The sequence below is a fragment of the Anser cygnoides genome, chromosome Z (assembly GCF_040182565.1).
Source record: "Anser cygnoides isolate HZ-2024a breed goose chromosome Z, Taihu_goose_T2T_genome, whole genome shotgun sequence".
Taxonomy (NCBI): Eukaryota; Metazoa; Chordata; class Aves; order Anseriformes; family Anatidae; genus Anser; species Anser cygnoides.
The window spans coordinates 54855021-54872096 of record NC_089912.1 but is presented as its reverse complement, the minus strand read 5'-3'; the positions used below and the strand labels follow the sequence as shown (position 1 = coordinate 54872096).

At 40.0% G+C, this 17076-nt stretch overlaps 1 protein-coding gene across 14 annotated transcripts in view; it reads left to right on the top strand.

Annotated features, from left to right (window-relative positions):
• Positions 1 to 3043: 3043 nt before the first annotated feature.
• Positions 3044 to 17076, top strand: part of FREM1 (FRAS1 related extracellular matrix 1) — an 84543-nt gene continuing 70510 nt past the window's right edge. For 7 of the 14 annotated variants that reach the window (XR_007158742.2, XM_066989063.1, XM_048049759.2 and 4 more), the window contains exon 1: positions 14806 to 15205. The gene's annotated coding sequence lies outside the window, so the exon portion shown is untranslated. Of the gene's footprint in view, positions 3327 to 3740; positions 3836 to 14804; positions 15206 to 17076 lie in introns of those variants that run through there. The other 7 variants (XR_007158741.2, XM_048049760.2, XM_048049758.2 and 4 more) reach the window with 5 other exon arrangements.

The following is a 17076-nucleotide window of genomic DNA, read 5'->3' as shown; positions in this document are numbered from 1 at the left end:
CTCATATTCTTTGACTGACATGAAGATGTTTTAAAGTGTTAGCCAAACCTTTATTACAAATCACAATAAAAAGCTGCTAAAAAAAAAAAAAAAGAATTTAAGAAGTTGAAAAATTCTCAAAAGTCTAATTTAACATCCTTTTTGCTTGTTTTCTGTTTCTTGACTTTAATGAGAAAATCACTTTGCCAGTTTCCTATACATCTTAAAGTAATTTGTAGCAACCAAGACTTGATGTTCTGACCAAAGAGAAGTTTCTGCTGCAACAAACCCTCCTTCAACCCCAGTTTTTGCTTCTGTTATATGTTTGCATCTGTGCAGATCACTTTAAAGGAAAACCAAAAAGTTGAGCTTCCTGTTCTATTTTTTTTTTCCACATCCGCCTAAAGCAAATGGGGGTGGAAGGATGAGAACAAAGAAGCAGAGAAAATAAGACTCAAACTAACAAACAAAGCATTACTTTTGCATTTCTATAAAAATTCCGGGCTGGCTCTTGACCAGAGCTCCTTCTGCTTACGGCAGAAATTATGGAAAAGACTTTTCATGTGGGGATGGACTATTTTTTTTTCCAAAGTAAGCAAGTGCTGTAACAGTGTAAACATCGCAAAGTTATGAAGCTGTATTAGGAAAGAAATGTGTTTCTTTGCAGTAAGCAGAGGTAAATTTGATTTCCTAAAAATTGCTGTTAGATTATGAGTGATGCAACAGGTGTCAACACTGCTGACACTTGCAGTGATTAGCAGTCTGTTTCCTGAAATTTCCTGCTCTGCCCATCCTAACACCTCCCTCCTCCTTTCCCCAACTTTCAGAAATATACTTTTCAGAATAATATCATCTGGTTTTGGCAAGATTGAGACTGGCTTGCTTATTAGTCATACGAATGGTAACACAGGCCTCTAATCTTATGTTTGCTACAGGGAGTGAAAGATTGTTCTCATTTTAGAATCAAAATACATTGTGCAAAGCCAGCATGAATAGTTGCTCTGGCAGTTGCTTTGTTTATGGAGGGTGATATACATGCTCCACATCCTGTCATCTCCAGTATTTGGCAGTGCTCTTAGCTAGAACTTGTTTGGTTAATCCAGCAGGATGCAAACTTGGGGCCCCTTGAACAGTATATATTCAAGAAGTCATGCTCTCAGTTGCAGAAGAGTGCTGAAATGAATGTGGTCCCTTTAATGGTATTTAAAGACATTTCTTATATGCAATTTACTCCTGTTTACATGAGATGTTATCTAGAGGATGCTAAGAATTTAAACATCACTGTTCATTTTTGCTTACCGGTAAAAGCTGATTGTAACCATCTGTTGTGAAACAGGCTCAGAAAGAGCTACGCTGCAGCTCCTGTCTGCCTGAGCTCAGCGTAGCAGAATGAGTGAGTAGTGCAAACACTGTAGTGTTGCTGGGTCCCAAGCTGAATGCTGGGTATTGTGTGTGGGGGGGTCCTCAACACGCAGTATAAAATAGGAGTAGAGGTTTCTGTTTGACAGTACACCGTGGTTGCACCTAATTTTCTAATGCAATTAGTAATTCATTTCACAGGTTTTGTGGCACTGGTAGGATTTCTGCTTTGTTTGCAAAACTAGATATTGTTGATAATATTTATGTTGAGTTGTCGATAAACAATGAGGCTTGGATCCCCCGACAAACTTTGAATGTGGAGAGCCATATTTACCTCAGTGAGGCTCCATGCACAGATCGACTTAGGCAGTGTCAATTCATTGTAGGCCTACAGGTCTGATACTTGGTATGAACTGTCCAGGAGAAGCAATTGTTTGGCTACTGTTTAGAATGAAGGCAATTGAAGTTTTCTAAACATAATGCACAGCAACAGTAAATGGCTTGAAAAGCACAGAAAGTAAAATACTGACTGTGGTCCTGGTGGCAAGTCTGTTGGTATGATATTGTCACCTAAATCCGTAAACGCCTGACACCGGCAGACTGGAGATGCCAGATACTCTGCACCTCCACAAATCAGAGTATCTTGTGATGGCATCCAAATGCAGGACTGCAAATTTTCATACTCATGGGAGTTCCATAGCCCTGTCTGGTGCTAACAAAGCTGAAGATTCACTGTGTGAAGCTGCTGCAAAGAGGAAGGTGCTAAAAGTTAGCAAGAGATGGGTTCAGAATTGACAGGAATGAGACTCCAGAGGATTATATTGGTGATGCATACGGAGATCAGGAATGAGAAAACTTGAGCTGAATATGGTAATATGGAAGAGACAGAACATCATTTTGAGTTAAGATATTATTTAAAACAAACGAACAAACAAACAAACAAAAACACTTCAATGAGACCTTTCCACTCTTTTGCTAGAAACACAGTGACTTTCTGTTACTGGTGCTACCTGTTTGGCCCGCTCAAACTAAAACTCTGGAAAAAGCATCTAAAATGTGTTTTGGCTGAAGCTTTTGGTTTATACATGGATTAAAAAACCACTATAGTGTCTTTGATCCATTTGATATGATTGCCTTCTCTATATTTAATAGTGGGTTTCAGTCAAAATTTATGAATCCTAGGGGGATAAAGCCCGATCCTCAAGGGTAAAATCTCTAATGCCATTGTCACAGCTCTGACTGGATTTAGTGGAGAGGGGCTCTCACCCAAAAACCTCACCAGAACAGAAGGTCTGCATTTTTGTAGCTTGCCTATATCCCTGTCTATAACATATCCTGTTAAGTGTGTAAGCTGTCGTCTACATAACCCAGGCCAGCCTTGGAAATAAAGGCACCATATTAGAAACATGAAAATTAGCATTTTCACTCAGATGGACAATGTCTCTTGTCTGGCCTTGTCAGTGGACCACATAGTGCTGGAGAACGAAGTGGGAGGCAGGTGCGATAAGTGAGGGGGATTTTCTGGCCAGCCCTAGTTCATGTTAAGTACTGAAGTCAGCATTTAGTTTACATTGAACGCTAAGGCATGGTTAAAAACTTGCCCTTAAACTTTAGATGAGGCTTGGCTGTGCGTGGGCCGCAAGGGCCTAAGTGCTGGAAGGGCCAGGTAACTGCCTGTAACTCCCTGTAAACTGCCACTGTAACTCCCTGTAAAAGCACTGAGGCAGTGTTGTGAGTGATGAGGGCAGAAGAGCCTGGCAGAAGAAAAGAAAAATGCGCTTCCAGCTGCTTTCTCATCCATGCCCCCACCCCAGCCACAGCTATGGGCGTGACGCAGCGAGGCCGGTGCTGCCAAGTCCCGGTCAGGATCCTCCGGCTGTTGCATGGTATGGCCAGCACGGCGTCCGTGGGGACTGCCAGCCTGTCACCGGCGCTGGTTCACAGGAGATGAGTGCTGTGCTGGCAGCAGCGATCTGCCCGTCAACAGGGTACGTCCAGGGCATGAGGTGTCTTCTGACAATGGCACACAATGGTGGCACTTTCTTCTGAAGTTGGTGCTGGGGGCAAGTGAGCTGTGGATGCGTGCATTTGGTTCAAGCAGTCAGTAAGACTAGGGTGCCCAGGCCACATTTGGATAACAGCTTTGCCTGTGAGCTTTCTCCCCATCTAAATGGCTGCAACTGGGGAAATCTCATTTATGAACATATCACCTCCCCGCCTGACACAGCAGCCAGGCTCCAATCTCTCATATTGTAAGCATGGAAATACAGAGCACAGAGAACAGTTAAAAAAAAAAAAAAAGAAAAAAGAAAAAGGCAAACCTCTCAGGTTATGCTTTCATTCTCATTTACTTTAATTACTTAATTATTTTTTTAGAAACTATTCTTTCTACCTTCTATTAGGATAAAAGAGCAGTTAGCAGAATACAAGAGCCTTGAAGCAGTGAAACTCAGTATGTTATAAAGACTGTGAGCCAAGATCATATCCATCACCAAAGGTAAGAGACCTTCCATGTAATTCCCTTCCATATAATTACATACGTGACATGAGTCTGTGATTTAAAAGGATCAAACGACAACTTTTTGCTAGACCCTTACTAGGGTTTTTGTTGTTGTTTGCATTGTTTGCTTTAATAAATGTACTGGCTGGAAGACAAAATAATTCAGCAAATTCCACTGGTGAGGCTGTTGGCTTGCCTTGTTCAAGGTTTGAGCATTAGTGAAGAGGAGTTGGATATGCTTTACATGGTGACATTTAAATTCCTGCTGTTCCCAAGCAACCTCAAGTGCTGCCTAAACCTTTATGAAATTAAAACTCTCTTTCTCTCTCTTAAAAAGAAAAAAAGTTATTTGACAAAATGTCTTTTTCAATTTTGGAAGTCTACGTAAATATCCAACGATGTTGCTACAAGTGATGATGGATTAAACTGCTAGGAAGTAAAAGTTCCATATTCTGACTTCTGCAGAGGAAAAGATTCTCTTTTGTCAAAAGTTATAAAAAATTCAGTTTTACATCACTTCCATCTCATTGGGCTCTATCTTCAGTTTAGATGAGTAAATAGCAAATCTTTCTGGAAATGAACCAACATTCTACCATGGGAAATCTCTGTATATGCTCGCAAAACATTTTTATGAGTTGTAAAGGGTTTTATCTTGTCAAATCATACCCCTCTTTTTGTGGATTAGAGTAGAGTTGCCTGCTTTGAATAAAAGCTTGTTTTATGCTGGTTTTCAGTTCTAAACCCTCAGCTGTTTTGGGCATGTCCTGAATAAAAACAGTTGCTGAGATTTGGGAAAAAGCCCGGTGGCTATTTCAGTACTTGTGACGAAGTAGCTGAGGAGCACCCAGCCCATTTTCTCTGCTCACTCTGCTTTAGGAGCAGGGACCTCAGGACAAGGGTGGCACAAACTCCTTGCTGGTGGGGACAAACAGATGCCACTGCAGCTCTCAGTGACTGTAAGCATGGTTCCTTTGCTCATTATTTCTGCCGGAAGCAGGATGTATTCTCCAAGGCAAAGCTCTGTGCTGACATGGCCTTGCAACAGCAAGCACCAAGCTGAGTGCATTCAGTGTTTGCTCAGCACAGTGGTGCCCTGCAGGTGAAGCTTCCTCTGGACTTGTGGACACTGAAACATAAAAATAATTGAGCAGCTTTGACCTTCAGGTTGTTTTTTTGTTTGTTTGTTTGTTTGTTTGATCAGTTTTACTCTGAATTCAGTCTCAAAAGTGCTGTTTTCAACAGCATGAAGGACTGACACAGGCACAAATTTACATGCACACACCCTTTACTTTCATAGTGGCATCCCTGCACACTGTACTGTTGTTAAGGCTGAATAAATTCATCTAATCACCTAACACAGACTCTGGGGGAGATGCTTCCCCTTCCCTCTGTTTACATGACTGAATAAAGTAATTGGATTTTTTTAATCCAACACTGGTATTTAAGGTGTGCCCCAACCCCCCCTGTGAGCATAGACAAGGTTTGCTGGTGGCCTTGAAATTTCCCAGCTGGCTCCGGTCTCTGGGGGCGCCCAATTTCTGTGATGTTGCTGTTTGAATCTAACCTTAATCTTTAGAAGGGGAATATCAGAAAATGGGAGAATTTTCACAGTTACTTTTTCATATTCCTGTGCCTCCACAACACCTAGCTCCCTCACAGAACACCAGTGTTTCTGGTCAACACTGCACTTCTCAATCGACTGCCTTTATGCTTTTTAACAGTGACCTTATTTGGCTGATTTCAAGTTCTGTTTGGACAAACTTTCAGGGGAACGGACTTCTCAGTATCATCCGCTGGTACTCTGTAAAGAGTCTCGGTCTGGAAATAGGTTTTAATTTTATTTTTTTTTTAACTGGACTCTGACTCGTGCAGGGACGGGGCAGAATGACTTCTGACTCATTATGTAGCTGAAAGTTTTAAATAGAAGAGCTAAAAAGGAAGCCAAGACCAGCAAAAGATGCTGATTCAAGTCAAACAAAAAGTTTAAGTTGGCAGAACATTTGAGAGACCATACTTTAGCACAGAGGTCTAGGAAACCAAGATATTAGCTGAGCAGTTTACAAGGCAAAAAATTCAGATATGGCTTAGGAACCAAAATACGTTGCAAGAAACAAATCCTGAGGATAAAAATAAACACATCTAGGAGAAACTTAAATGGAGCTACGTCTTCTGGTCATTTAAAAACTTGGAAAAAGACTTCAAGAAAAAAAAGAAAAGAAAGGAAAGGAAAAACACTAGCTGGTAGTGAAAAAAAGGAAGGACTAGTTTTTTTAAAAAAACAAATGCTACCAGCTCTAAATGTGGCTACGAAGTCAACATGCTAAATTTTGGAAAAAGTCTCTGCTCTTTGTAACTTTTCCAAGTATTTCATGATGTGCATTTTACAATTTCCTTTTCTAGTAATGGAAGATCATGATGTTAACACAACTGAAAACATTTATTCAGGAGCATGTGGCAGGTTCTCAGAAGTTCTCATTTGGGAACTGTGAGAAAAATCTCAATAATTTTCTTCAGACAGGATCTTCTGTGAAGCTATTTTATTCGTGATTGCAATGGTGGGTGTCCTGCCAATTAGAAGCACATTATAGTAAACAAATCATAACCTTTTATTTCCTACTACGCAACACCTGATCACCTCCCCTGTTTCCTCATTGGCTGAATACTACAGGTTCACAAGATAAGAGTGAGGCTCTTGGAAGAGTGAAGATAAGAGTGAGGCCTTCTGCTGTACACTTATCTACTTAGCATACTGTCCACTTATCTACTTAGCATTTCTCTTTGTTATGACTACACAACTACCTTTGAATACAGAAGGTTAGCTTTCTACTGCAAAAACACACTCTACTTCGAAAACGTGTTTGACTGCAAAAACACAACTTAGTTTCTCACAGGAACTTTCTCATTATCTACTGCCATCTTCAGAGCTTCTTTAAAAAAAAAAAAAAGGAAAAAAGTTTATTTCTCCCATAGACCTGACTTAGCTGCATTATTTGCAGTTTTTGTAGTAATTTCTTACCTAATTCATGCTGTGTTTTATCTATCTGTACATCTGTGTCAGGCTGAGGAACTGCTTCTTTGGCTGATCATCGCAGATCATTGGTTAACACTAGCATGTTATTCAATAAGAATAGCAGAACAAAGGCATGCCTTGAGACTGTGTGAGATGGAGCTGCAGGCCACACTTGGTGCCTGAGTTTCAGGTTCTCGTTTTCTGATGTTGCCTTTGTTCTGCACTCTTCTCCTTTTCTCTTTGGCTTTATCTTCCAACCTGGCACCTCCCAGGTTGCCTGTTGTCTCTTACCTTCCAGTGTATTTCTCATTCTCATGTCTGTACCTGCCCAGACAACACTGAATACTGCTTAGACCACAGCTGGAATTCAAGGTTTCAGTAGAAAAAACACAGGAATACCCGCAATTGCAGGTATGGAGAAGTCTGAACTTCACTTTTCCAGTTGATAGTTTCATTCATGGCTAGTGAGGATCAGATTTGACACTGTCATAATTAAAATAACACATCTTCCTAGATTTCCCCAAGCCCCCTCTAGGTGCATACAAGTGAGGTTTCCTTTCTTCCTATATCTCAGAAAGTTCTTTCAATTTTGTCTAATTAAACTGTCACCTTAATAATACCTTGGCTGAATGCCAAGATATGAAAATTCTTCAGAAACTAATCTTTTTAGAGGATTATAGCAGATTAAAGCTCTATCCTGTGCTTAACGACTTCAGCATACCTTCCAAAGAGTTAGGGATTGCAACAGTTTTAGAATATGCTTATTTATTAAATCATTGCTGTAAGTAAAAACGTAGACTTCAGAGGAAATGGAAGGTCTTTATGACAATTAGCATTCTTGGTTTTCGGTCTGGATCCTATGTGTAGCACATGCAAGCATAGGTGAAGGGTGATTTCACTGTACTAAATGTATTTCTTTACTGGAGCTACTGGTTGAGATCAGGATTTGTACCAGTTACACATTAGTATTGCCCGCTAGTGCTTCTGAGACATGCTCTGACTGCAGAATTTGCAACTTTCTGCAGAAAATGATGTAAAATGCACCATGTGGTCTGGAAACTTTACTTTGCAGATCTTTCATCATCAGTGGCAGTGTGACCTAAACAAGGAAAGCTAGTGAAACTTCAGAGGCATTAACTGGATTGAAAATCCAGTTGTGCCAGCTGTGGTCTAAATCCATGTAAGCCAAAATTAATGGCCTGCCCCTCCAAAGGCTCCTTTTTCAAAGACTCCAGGCACCTGGTAAAAACATTCAGACCCCATTAAGTTCACTTTGATTGATCTCAATTAAAATAACTAAGGAACCTTTTCTGAGCATATTGATATTATTTTAATGGCAATAAAACACTATTTCTAAAAGCCCATTTGTTTTAAATTGGATAGTTTTCTAACACCGACAATAATTCCCCATCAGCATTACTGGGGCCATATGGTCTGGGGGTTTTGGTAGAAGGATTGGAGCAGGAACAAGACAATTTAAGGGAAGCAAGAGAAAACATGGGCATTTTGAACATGTATTTTGAAACCTAGCTGTGAGCGTTGTTACAGGAAGTGGGCAGACTGCCAACATGCAACAATCCTACACGTTTTTTTTAGTCTGTGGTGACTGACTACATTTCGAATATGTAGTCTTTACTCCAGGCCTCCTACACTTCTTGATCTTAAAAAAAAAAAAAGTCTTCTTTTTCTATCCCTTGTTAGGTACATGAAAGAATAGGTCAGCTTTTCACAAGCTGTAATCTAATTATTTATTCTATTATGGTGAAACTTCTGCTTCTCCAGTGCTTTCATTAAGTTCCTGTCTCCAACTTTGCCAAATTCATTAATTTTGCAGTGCTTAAGATCTGTCTTTGCCCTCTCTGATTGCACACTGGTTGTTTTAGGAAGGGATGGAAATAGGTTCATCCTGGGCCTCCTCTGTGACATCTGTGTGGCATTATCAGCCCATTCCCACCCTCAGAAGTCAGTGATGCTTGTGGTCATATTAGATGCTGCCAACCATTTCATCCTATCCAATCTTTTTTTTCTTTTTTTTTTTTCTTTCTTTTTTTCTCCTAGATATGCAGCTTACAGTGTTAGCCCAAGTTTCTCATCCTATAGCATGCCTCTACTGTCCCAGCCCAGTGAGGGACAGGCACCTCTGATGGTCAAATAGTTCCCTGGTCCCGACAGCCACATACCCCGCTGCCGAGTGCACAGAAAGAGGGCAATTTGCTGCTGCTGTGTGGCCAGCTACACCTAGTCCCTCTCACGCAGCTACGAAGGGAAAGCCATGGCTATGAAGAGATGTTTTGATCATTTGCAGTATGGAAATATAGCCACCGCCCCTTATGGCTGGTATAACTTGAAGAAACCTTAGGAGCAGTGATGTGTGCTCAGGCCAAAGGACTTCAGGGGCTGCCAAAATGCTGGAGTCTTTATAGGTCCGTTCACAACTGCTATGCTCAAGATACAAATAATCCTGGGAAAACCGAAACTGTTTGAAAATGGAGAGAATAGCATCAAGTGTGGATTTTTTCAGTAAAGCTACAAGTCTTCCTGAAAATGCTGCTCACTCACTCTCAACTCAGACTTCTATTTCAGACACCATTCTGGTTTTTGGATCTGCTGGCCACAAAGTGAATGCATTGTGGTGTCTTTTAAGGTTTTTCACTCATTTGATTTTTGAGAATACTGTTCTTAACCTTAAGTTTTGTGCCTCTTCTGTGGTTAGTAACTTGAACAGTTTGTGTTCAGGGGCTGTGCTATTACACATTTGCTGCATATATTTTCCAGGGAAACAGCTGGCAGTGACACAGTGCATTTGATCTCCTGACAGCTGTTTCTATGTAAGATATTAATGCATTAGAGTATTTTCTTTAAAAGTTGTGTGAAATTAATAAAGACTATAATAATAACACTGCGTCACAACACTTGGTTTTACTCCCTGGAGTTGTATTCAGACCTGAAGTGGATTGTTGTCAAACTTATTGCCTGACAGCATAACAAAAAGCAGTAAAGCATGTCATTCCTGTAATGATCTCAGATGTTAAGGACACAGCTATAGACTATTTAGGAGAGGAAGGCTTTGCAGGTATGTCAGATTTTGCAGAAAAATTGACCTTATTCAAAGAAAGATTCATCTAGATTGCCAGCTTGATGAACAAACAAACAAACAAACAAACAAAACCACCACCTTTTATTTGATGTAACAGTAGGCAAAAATATCATCTTGGCTCTCTTTTTCTCCTTTATTCTTTAATAAAAAGACTACACTACCTTAGGGAGCTACCTTAGTAAAAATAAATGAACCATTTGTCATGATATGTGAAATAAGTAGCATTGTAATTGTGTCTAATATATGCTAGCTGAGAATCTCAATGTTGTACAAGCACACACCTTGACTCTCTAAGAGCAATAATGGATTCAAATGGCCTTGATATGACTCAGGCATCAACAAATCAAACCATTTAAGTTGGCTGAAATAAGTAGAGTTTTCATTTGATAGGATAATTGGGTTAAAAAATGCTTTCCAGGAGGCTGGACTGAAGCTTCTGAGTTGAAATCAGTATTGAGAATATCTAACTGTAGTTGTCACTCTCAATCTGATGAGCATTTTGACATGCTGGTATGTCTTGGCCATGTTCATTACCTGTTAAAAGTAAGTTGAAAGTCAGGGCAGTTGTGCTATCAGAGAGATCCTCCCAGCTCTTTACTCAAACAAAACTAGAACTGTAAATGTAATCTGAATGAATTAACAGTATGTTTTGTCCTGGTTTGAGGCTTTGCAGTAGGGTATATACAAGCTTCCTCATATTCAGCAAGCGGCTGTTGTCAGTGGTTTGGGTCTATAGTAATTTCCCTCATTCCCTGAGGGTTAACAGTTTACCTTTCTAGCAGTTTAGTGGAAGTGTATGCTGGTTAAGTCTGACTTTGGGTCACAGCTACATGGTCTTCTGGTCTTCTTTTTTCTTTTTTCCAGACAACACAGCAATGTCATGGTTCAGAAATTAAGAGGTCAATTGTCACCAGAAATGAAAATATTATCTTAGGGACCTGAGAGCATCTGTCAAGTTTCTATGACAATGGTCGTTTTGAAAAAAGTGTTTTCTGATACTTATCAGTGAAGAAACATCAACAGCATGATGTCTTATCATTTTCGACTCATTAGCTGAGAAACCTTTGCCATGCTGTTTGTATAGAAGTCTGTGTCACTTGACACTCCTATTGTTGATTATAGAGAGAGTGAAACCCTTCTATGCCACATCAGACTCAGTAATGCTGATGAAAAGTAATTTCCAGTATTTTTGTTTCCTAAGAACTTCCCAAGGAGGGGAAATGGAGGTGGCGGTGCCGGTCTCTTCTCCGTGATAACCTATGATAACCAATGATGCAAGGGAACGGCATGAAGCTGCACCAGGGGAGGGTCAGGTTGGGCATTAGGAAACATTTATTTTCCATGAGAGTGGTCAGACAATGGGACAGGCTTCCTAGCCAGGTGACTGATGCCCTGTGCTTGTCAGTGTTCAAGAGACATTTGGATAATTTTCTCGGTACCATGCTTTAACTTTTGGTTAGCCCTGAAGTGGTCCAGCAGTTGGACTTGATGGTCTTTGTAGGTCCCTTCCAACTAAACTATGCAAATTCTAAATACTTAAGAATGGTTTTGTGGCATAGAGCCAGAAACAATGCTCAATGCTCTTCACTCATGTAGCTGTGCTACTGAATCTCAAGAGCTGCCTTGTTGCATGCCTGTATGGGTTATATAAGGGGGTTGGTGTCACCCAGATCTTCTTCCTGCCAGGTTCTTTAAGAAAGTCACCAGAACTGTCCAGGACTGTGTTCCAAACTCTGAGGATATGTTGGCCATGTGTATGGGGTGCCTGCAGACTGTCATTAGTCTAACTAGGCAGCTCTCTATTCAATTCGTTTCTGCAGCGACCTCTCCATCACTGCCGCTCAGAGACTCTGAGTGACAAGCAGAGAGGCTTTTTCTGGTCTTGGGTGATGTATTTCTCTGGCTCAGAAGTGGAAGAGGAATTGGTTGTGCTCCTTACAGCAAGGACCATCTCCTCTGTTGTGATATACATGTTAATTGCTTTGTACCATGAAAACTGGGCATATTTCTTGCTTGACCATACCTGATAACCAATAGACACCTAGTCTTCTATGAGAGAACTCAAAGGAGTATCTTGTATAGTATTTACTTGGTAGTGCTCTACTGAATGTTTTAGATAAAGAGAGAAAATATCAATCAGACAGTTTCATTATGAATTTCATTATTAACTTCTTGTCTGAATGCTGGGTTACTGTGGATGAAGACAAATGTCAGGAGCAGCAGCATTCCCCCCCTAGTTGTGGTGATAGTGCCAGGGGATCCAGCCATAGTCTAGCAGTAGCCCCATATTATACTTGTTCGTTCTATAGGAAGTGTGCTGGTTTTGTTTGTTTGTTTGTCTTTTTTTTTTTTTGAGATGTCAGTTCTTATAATGTTCTTACAAATAAATTCAGCTTGGTCCTGGGAGCCAGTAGGCAAGTCCTCATTCAAGGCTACCTGATATATAGCTCCTGGCAGGATCAGCTGTCTGTCAGCATATATTAATTTCCTGTTCACTGTCTCACTTTGCATTGCTGATCACGTATTTTTATGTTGAGGAAGAAAATAATTCAGTGTATTGGGTCTCCCCACATTTGTGGTAATCAGGAGTACAGTGAATCTTTATGGACAGAGGATATACAATCTGGAGAGTGAGAGGAAGGTAGATTTAATATTTGCCCTTTTAAACATGATCTTTCACTCTGTTCTCATCCTTCATCAGAGCGAAGAGTGGGCCAGTAGATGTTGCTGCAGCTTGGTGGTGCTGCTCACAGAATAATATTTCTGCCATGTTATAAATACCCAGGAAATAATTGTTTCTGTTTTTCCCCTGCAGTTCAGCAGATCTTCCTGTGTGCAACCTTCAGGTTTCACATAAGCATGAGACTTTTGTTGCTTTGAGAACCTCATCCTCCTGGCAGGAGTGTTGACTGTGCAGATCAGCGTGCTCTTTACAGTTCTAGACATTGTTAATAGTTTAGGCTGTTGCTTATTAATGTGAGTTGAAAAGAAAGAGAAGAGTTTGCTCTCTCTGTCGATGTGTTCTTGCCTGTTTGTGCCTCAGGTACGCATTTTTCTTTCCAGATAAAAGCCAGGAAAGAATGGTACTGATTATGACTATACCTTGTTACAGACAGCTTACAGTCAACAGCTGAATGATTACCTTCATATCAACAGTTGGGGCTGCAAGATTTTAGTTGCTAATTAAGAAGGGATATATACTGTGCTTAAGTTAAATTCACAGGAAACTGAGGTATTCCTTTTCCCCTGTGGACAAACGTTGAAATAAGAAGTGAGTGTATATATAGAAGGCGTGTATTCTTTTCAGTGCTCTGGCATTTCACAAGAAAACCTTTGGTAATTTTAGTCTATTCTTTAGATAACATGACATTGATAAACTGCAAAAATCAATCATAGTTAAGGATGACAATCAGAAATAGAAGGCCACGTTCATTGCTGGAGTAATCAAACTATTTTGAAAGGAGCTTCTGCAATTATGCTATGGATTAATGGATTGAAGAAGTTACAATTCAAAACAAGCCACTGCTTTTTCTACCAGCCTGTAAGTATAGTTATGTTGGTGATCCCAACCAGACCACTGTACGGAACAAACAAACCATCCATTCATCACAGTGAGTTAGAAGCCACACTTCAGTAAACACAAACACGAACATGCAAATTACAGTCAGCTACATGGCTCACAGGAGATACGTACTTGTTCCAAGTGTTTCTGAAACTTTATAAAATCCAAGGATGGCTACAAGGTCCGGAAACCTGGACATTATACCACTCTGATATTACTGTTGTACCCAAAGGAGGTTTTTTTTGCCTAGTGTTTTTTCTTAAGTGACTATAGCCCATATTGTAGCGTATAACACATGGCGTAACTTCGAGTTTTAAATTTTAACAGTCGTCTGTTTTCTTCATCTGCCTTTACATCATGACACAGGAGCATCTGCTGGTTCTTTTCTTCTATTCTATTGACTGTTTTGTGTTTCTATGCTGCAGTTTTGTTTCCATATGAGGGTCAAAGTCAGCCTGCAAGAGGAGGTGATCTTAGGCCTGTTACATTCGTGCTGGACTTGGCCCCTGCTTACACAGGGGAGTCAGCAACCCTTTCCCACACGTCCCTTTGACTTGTAGCAATGCTCCCATCGCTGGGCTGAAAACATTTGTTACCCCTATGCTTAAAAATGGTTTTGGCTCCAGTGCTGCAATGGTAATAAGGTGGTCTCTCCCTGGCAATGCTGAGAAAGGTGACTTTGCAACGTAGCCTCTGCACTCTCAAAATGTGCACTGTTGAGCATACTTCTCAGGGTACAACAACATGCCAGAATGTGGTAGCACATTTTACAGACTTCCAGCAGCCAGTCAAATCTACAAATCTGATGCAAATCTGGTGTCAGAAGGCTGGAGGGGCATATTGAGGTGTTAAATCACTGCTGGGATTTGGCCTGTACTGTGTTAATTTGAATACTTTATACTTTCTTATACAAAAGGATTTTGAACTGCAGCCATCTGAACAGTTCAGCTTGTAAGAAGTATCAAATTTGTAAGCATGCAATACACTTTACAATAAAATAGATAATTTACTTGATTTTAATTTCATCGTCCAACCTCAAATAAGATCAAACTAAACTATGCTACTATATTAGGAAGGAAATTAATCACATCTGTATTTCATTAAAGAATTCCCCTTTTTGAGGGGAAAAACTGAGTGATCTGAAAAGATTTTAAGTCACAACTATCTCTGAGTCTTTATTACATACATAAGTTTGTGTGTGTGCCTGTGTGTGTGTGTGTAGCAGGGAGTAAGCCAGCAAAAGTGGGGAGAAAAAATGAGCAAGCATTATTCACAGGAGCTCAGTTTCTAGTCCCAACAGATTTAACTAGCAGAAGGGAAAGGGAAGATCCGGGGCTGGCTGCCAGAGAGGCATTGCTGAGTGTAAACACTGCAAGGCATCTCAGAATGCCCTTATCATAGGGAGACCAAAAGCATTTGTACTCTGGGGCTCTGCAGCCAGGAGCAGTCTTGCAACTAAAGAGTGTTTATTGTCAAATTTTAGTACAAAGGAAACTACAGCCAAGCTGACCAAAAAGACTGGAATTTCATCTCTCTCTCTCTCTCCCTCTCCCTCCCTCCCTCCCTCTGTCGCCCACTCATTGGATTTCTTTCTCTGCCAGCCTTTTTAAACCAGAGACTACCAGGTCAGTGACATTCATTATTCCTTTTATTTTAGTATGATCTTGTGTTCAGCCTCCTGGACTAATATTGCTACCCGTAAGTATCTGTTTCAGGTTTGTTGTATATGCTGAATGCTATTGTGTTTGTGCTTGTAATATTTAAATGCTTAACAAATGTTGCACCAAGGCAATCAGACAGCAATTTTTTGAACTTGGGGTGGTTGAAAGCTCAATTCTGACTTAGAAGGGAAACAGGCGCTGGGTTTTGCTGGATGTTTAGTAGACCCATGGAAGTTAAGGGTTCCAAGTAACTTAGTTTAACTTAAGATTCAAGTTGATAGAGATTTCTTAACTGTGCTGGCTTTCTTCCACCAGCACTAATAAAACTTTATGCTTTTATATTTTATAAGAGCTTGGAAACACTTAGTAAGAGTTCTTTTCTTAAAATTGTCTTTTTAATAAAAGCACACTGAGAGAGAGAAATGTATTACGAAGCACTGGAAAACATCATGAAATCTTTTGATATTTGTAAGTCTGCCCAAAGGATATATTAGTTAACTGGAAGAATTTGTTTTTAAATGAATGCTTTAAAATTGTAGACTTTTATTTTGCAGGAGATATCTGCAAGGCTTTTCACATTTTTGTGTGTTTAGACAGCTGACTTTACTCATCTGATTTAGATGGCTGCTCATTGGTCATATATGTGTGTAAATGTTTATGTTTGTTTCTGAACACACAAGAACACAGCTTGCACAGTCTTTTAATTTCTTGCTCATTTTTATTCACTTATGTATAATTAAACTTTAAAACAGCTTTTAGAGATTAGTTTCTCTCACTCTGTGTTGCTCTGAGATGCTTCAAAAAGTCCTGTAAACAATTATACATAGCTTCTTGAAGTATTTATTAAAAGCGTATTTTGCAAGTTACGTTTGCTGCTTAAAGAGTTCTAGTAGTTCATCATCTCAGTTAACTCAGAGCTACTCATTACTTTAGGCAAAACGCATGCCTGCTAGTGACATATGTCCAGTGTGTCTGTGGGATTCACTGATACTGGAAATCACCAGTTCTTCGCACAGTGAAAGAGTACATGCATCTGTAGAAGTTGTCCCATCTTCTTTCTCTTACTTGGGCGTTACTGTTGTGAGCCTGCCAGCATTTTCATTGTGATTCTTCTGTATGGTTTACTTTAATAATAACATGACTGCATGCAGATTGTTTTGCTCTAGAGAATAAGCTGGTTTGTATCTGGGCACCTTTAGATTTTGACCATTTTCTCTAGCACTGATCCCTGCTCTGGGAAGAGTTAGGCAAGTATAATGACAAATGAATAAACAAGTTCCTGAACAATGACTTGAATTTTTAAGTGGAACTACCTCATGCCTGTTCCCTCATTAAATTCATTTTCTGCAGTCCTCAAAGTGCTTTCCTGTGATAATGTTTATGATACTAATTACAGGACAAGAAGAGTGAATGTATTCATGGGCAAAAGAAATACTGCCCTCTGACTTCATAGTCAATCTAACAGTGAATTTAGATGGCAACAATACATGTAGTAAAAACAGCACAGTAACATAGCACATGCTAGTCAATTAATGCTACATTAAAACTGGGATCTGCTTGATTACACTTGTTGAGCAGAAAGAGACAGTAAGCGTATCATTCTTGATGAATACTTTAACTTTGCTTTTCTCTGTCTCTGAGATTCTGTGGTCACTGCTTGTGGACCCTGATTTACTTATCTCCTGCCATTGGCTGTGTGGTCTGCAATTGTTGTAGCGACGGTGTCCGTCACAACTTCGTGATTTCTCAACTTGCAATATGAGATCCTTGGTGTGATTCAGCTGCCTTTTGTGCAGTTGGACAAAAGACTTGAATAGACTATGTTTGGGAAGTTGTTAAACACTCCTTAATGAAATGTGCTCTTTCTGTCTCTAGCTGCTATCATCACCTGCAACAGCATTTCAAAGA